Here is a 5,703-nt window from a genome sequence, read left to right as displayed (position 1 = left end):
TATATATATATATATATATATATATATATATATATATATATATATATATATATATATATATATATATGTATATGGGTTCCCGTGGGATTGTGTGTCAGGTGCGGTTGTGGGGTGAGATGAGTGCCATTGATCTTGTCAAGATCAATGTTTTGGATTAACAAAATTAAATAGTATGTACAATATTTGGAGAGTTGATCGAGTCTAGCTAGCACCATGTTATTGATAATTTGATATGATATATTTGCATTCTTGAGAGTTAAATTTGTAAGTTTATGATTACCAAGTCAACAATTTAGTAGTAGTAGTATCATTTGAGTACAAGTTTTTAGAGTGTGTCCCCCTTGCTGCTATATGTATTCAACTTTTATACCGGTGAATAACTACAAAACATAAACGTTACTAGTAGTAGTAGCAACAACCTTCTAATAAGTAATGGGTCTACTTAATATGCGTCTTGACCTCTATTGAAACACAAAGAACTAATAACACATTCACTGAGGCTCGAACTCACAACCTTCCAGATAGAAGTCCAACTCGGATACCATTAGACCACATAGTCATGATGACCTCTTGGTTTAACTACACAACAATCTTTAATTTTATTGTAGTACAGTTATATGGATTTGGCGAAGACAAATCGTGATAATAAAGACCATTTGGCTCAAATAAGATCATCCAATAGTTAGATCGATACGTAAAATGATAAATCTAAAATAAATTAATTTAGGTTAGTGTCACTGTGCTACATTTAAAAGAGTGATAAGAGGAATCGTTACCCCTAAAAAATTTAATTTGAATGCAAAAAGATTTCCAAATGTAACAACTGGAGCATATCTTGTGGCGACTTTAAGTAGACTTAGGATTTATTATCGACGCGATCCGTTAACTAGACCTAGTGTTTATTCTTAACGTGTCTCGAATTATTAAAGGGTTGATCCGTGTTTAGTCTTATCATGTTCATGTGTCGACCCGTTAATCACTCCGTATACACGAATTGCCAAGTCTAATTTTAACCAATGCTAGACCCCTTCATAATCGCGATCGACACTAGAATGTCATTTTGAGTTAAATTAAAAGAAAATATATACAAGAATCGTACTCTAGAGCAACTATCTTCACAGTTTTGTGGAAAAAAAAAAAAATTATAAATAACAACTAAACAACTTAATTGGGTGTTTGATAGGATAGAATTGCAATTCCATTTCCACTAAGTTGTATGAAATTTAATATTTATTGTTTGGTTGGAGGTCCTCTCCACCCCGAATTCCAATTCCAAAACAAATGGCAATTTTGCCCATATTGTTATTATTATTATTACACAATGACATTTTAGTCTTTATATCATTATTCTTTTTCAATTCTCAATAAGTGTATTCCAACCTACTAAATAATAGAAGGGTTGTTTTGGCCGAGTGGTTAAGCGTGTGCCTGCTAAGTACATGGGATTTCCCGCGAGAGTTCAAATCTCTCAAGCAATGATTTTTTATTTTGAAATAGATGATCTATAATTTTTTAATCAAAATACCTACCAAATACCTACCAAACAAAAAAAAATTGAATTTCTATATTATTCATACCTTATTCTTTTCTCACGATTTTTGATTTTGAAATAGATGACCACGGTTCGGTTCGAATTGAACTGGACACTATAGCAATCGAATTAAAAGTTTTCGGTTATGATTCAGACCCAGAACCCAATATTTGGATTTCAGTTTATTAAAATTATGAATAAAAAAACAGGATCCTGAACCGTGAACCGGTGGTTCTGGATCTGGTTCGCGATTTTGAACCGTCTTTGTTTTAAAATTTTATTTTTTATTTTAAAATAGTCTAAATTCAACAATAAATGTATTTTTTTTTTTTCAGTTTGGAATATGAACCAGCCGTTCAGGTTTGCGATTTTAATAAACTCTAAATATCGAGTTTCGATTCAAAACTGTAATTGAAATTTGATTTGGTTGCTATAGTGTCTGTTTGGTTTGAACCAAATTGTGGTCATAATTTGTTGGAGAAGAAAAATAAAAGTAATATTTATTTTAAATATTTATCCTTTAACATTTTAGGGGAAAAACAGGCACTTGAATAATTTTAGGAAAAAAATGTTATTTTCCCTAATAATAATAATAATAATAATAATAATAATAATAATAATAATAATAATAATAATAATAAAATAATAATAATAATAATAATAATAATAATAATAATAATAATATAAAAATCAATATAAGTATATACCAAAAGTAAATATGAATATAGATAGTCATAGAGCATTATTGCATTCATGATGGCATTGATGGATCAGAGTATGTTTTTTTTAGAAATTAAAGTTAGGTTAAAATAATAAAAGCTTTCGCTGATCACTCCATCTCTATCGTACTTCACTTTTTTTTTTTTTTTTTTTTTCGTGATTTTCATTCTTTTGTTCTATGTATTTATTTTTCTTGAAAATCTCATATCCTTTATAGCCCTGAGATGCATATGGCTTGTAACTTCAATAAGTACTGAATATATATTTTGATGAATTTCTAATTTTTCCTATCATTGTTTGATCTATATCTAATCATATTTCTTGCATCAAGTGCATTTAGAAGAGTAATGAGAAGAATTGTTACTTTTCAAAAATTTTAATTTGATGAATGAATTGTAACTAAAACCGAAAGTTATTCTAAAAAAAACAATAAAAAATACATGAAAGTTAAGGTATAGAGGATTTAACATCACTTATAATCGATAGGTGCAAATCACCTCCACAAATTGACTTAATAATTCTTGTGCAAAAAATTTTGAATGTGGGATTTGAAGCAAATTTTGTGATAATTTTAACTAATGCTATATCGTTTCGTAGCCAACACTAAAATGTCATTTCAAATTAAATTAAAGGGAAAAACAATAACCTATATAGACTAACTATCTCCACAAAATGAGTTTTGCGAAAAATATTATATTCTACAGGCTAGACAAAAACAACATACTCTAGCATTAGTTTAAATAACAAACTCTATATACTATACTATCAAAACTAATTCTAACTGCTAAGTATGTACCATTCCTTAACATGTTGAAACTTTGATTTTATCAGAGTTTAAAAACTTATTCTAACAATTCAAAAAAAAAAAAAAAAAAAAAAAAAAAAAAAAAACACTCTAACAAACCATATAGTAGTTAATAAAGAGATATTAGCTAGTGATCAAAGCAAGGTATATTGTAGACTTGTAGGTATAGATTATATGATTATATGAGAAAAGATAGAACTGGTAAAAATATCTTAGGTGAAATTTGGTGTATAAGATTTATTACTTATCGTAACTTATTTGATTCAACAAAATAAGATCAAATATATAAGAATTCAATAAATCAATTCAGTGAGCATATTAGTCACGGTGTTTGACGGTGGAAACCTTAAATATATTAAAAAAAAAAAATCAATTACCTTGCACACTTGTAGCTATTATATTAAATCAATTTACTCATATATAGTAAGTCTCATTAGCTGGTAAAATAAATCCTTGTATATCAAGTACTCTCAATTACTACAAATTAAATTATAATTCATTACTACGGTATTCTAAAATATATTGTAAAGTATTCAACTTAAATGAAACATTGATACCAAATTTATTATACATTAAATCCCAATTTTGTTTGGTAAACAGAACAAATTCTTGAGTAAATACTCAAAATGGTCCCTCGACTATAGCTAAATTCACAAATTGGTCCTCAACTTTCAATTTCAACCAATTAAGTCCTTAACTTTGCAATTTTGACACGATTTGGTCCTCCATCTATTTGACCATTTGTTGACCGTAATCGAAGATCTCCAGAAGAACCTTCAGCTCTCGTCGGAGCACGCGGAGGCCTCCAGGATGACGTTGCACTGGTTCGGAAACACGTCGTCTTCTTCGCTCTGGTACGAACTCAACTACATTGAATCCAAAGGGAGGATGAAGAAAGGCGACCGGATTTGGTAGATTGCTTTCGGCAGTGTATTCGAATGAACAGTGCGGTCTGGAAATGCAACCGGGACCTTAAAAAACCGATGATGGACCATGAAATTACATATATATCCTCAAAAATCACAGTCAACAAACGGTCAAATAGATAGAGGACCAAATTGTGTTAAAATTACAAAGTTAAAGACTTAATTGGTTGAAATTGAAAGTCAAGGACCAATTTGTGAATTTAGCTATAGTCGAAGGACCATTTTGGGTATTTACTCCAAATTCTTTGAATATCTTCAATTTGTCATTTTGCGGAGGTAGATTATTTAATCTGTAAGTCATTATCAATAGCTTATACCTATTTTGGTTATTTGTAAGTCATTATCAATAGCCTATACCTATTTTTGAAAACCAGCCTATACCTATTTTGGTTATGACAAAGGGATTTAAAGAGAAAGGTAATGAGTACCAAGGACTTTGTGGTCCACTGATATCTGATTGTTCTCTTATGTAGGAGATCTAAGGTTTGAGCCAAGGTATAGGCGTAAATTGTATATGTCGGTGTCTCCCTTTCTTTCGAATAAAAACAAAAAGAAAAAGGTGATGAGTTATAATTTATGTTAAATATTTGATATTTTTGTTATTCTAAAAATATTCTCTCTTGTGGACACATTTCTACTCTCCATATTGAAAAATCAAAGATTAGGATTTTACCATTACTAAAATTTAAGTTTGTAATAATTAAAATTCTTTAATAATTATAAATTTGACCACATTTATTTACTAAATTCTCCGTGTTACATTTTTTTTTTTTTTTCATTCATTCCTTAATTTTCAACCATTGACCATCCAAGATAAACGAATGGTATTAATCAAAATGTTTAATTCTCATAAAGTCAAGTTTTACACACACACATATAATTAAAACAGGAGTTCTACAATTTCTACTCTTTTATTTTTAATTCTGGAGATAACAAACAATGATATATTATTTTCTATTATGTAGATTCCTAGAAAAATATTCACATTAAAATTAAAAATTAAAAATAGAAGCTAACACTAAAAATAAGACCCCATATACGGAGTAAAATTTTTCTTAAAACAATGTCTACTTTTTTCCCAAAAAAAATTAAAAAAAAAATAATGTCTACTGCCCATGCAGGACATTGTTTATCGCAATCGTTATGCTGTGCATCCGTATGCACCATGCATGGTGCATACGGATACCAAAACGACGCCGTTTTATTAAAAACGCGCGTCTCCCCTTTAAAAAAAATTCAGGTTCGATTCCCAGCAACAACATTATATTGTTCATTCATTCTGGAATTTTAGTTCATAGATTATGGAATTATAGTTCATTGATTATGGAATTATAGTTCATCGATTATGGAATTGTAGTTCATCGATTCTGAAATTTTAGTTTATAGATTATGGAATTTTAGTTCATTCATTCTGGAATTTTTAGTTCATAGATTAGATTATGGAATTATAGTTCATTTATTATGGAATTATAGTTCATCGATTATGGAATTATAGTTCATCGATTATGGAATTTTAGTTCATATGTTGTTGTTGGGAATCGAATCTGATTTTTTTTTAAGGAAAAACACACGTTTTATTAAAACGACGTCGTTTTTGCATCTGGTGCATACGGATGCACAACATAATTTGCCTTGTTTATCGTGCATCTTCAAAAGTCCTTTGGGAGAAGGACTTTTGAAGAGGCACGATAAACAATGTGGAATCTATGGTGACAGCCCAT

This window comes from Ipomoea nil, unplaced genomic scaffold, assembly GCF_001879475.1.
Source record: "Ipomoea nil cultivar Tokyo-kokei standard unplaced genomic scaffold, Asagao_1.1 scaffold0317, whole genome shotgun sequence".
NCBI classification, from domain to species: Eukaryota; Viridiplantae; Streptophyta; class Magnoliopsida; order Solanales; family Convolvulaceae; genus Ipomoea; species Ipomoea nil.
The sequence above is the reverse complement of the archived record's forward strand: the minus strand, read 5'-3'. Positions refer to the sequence as shown.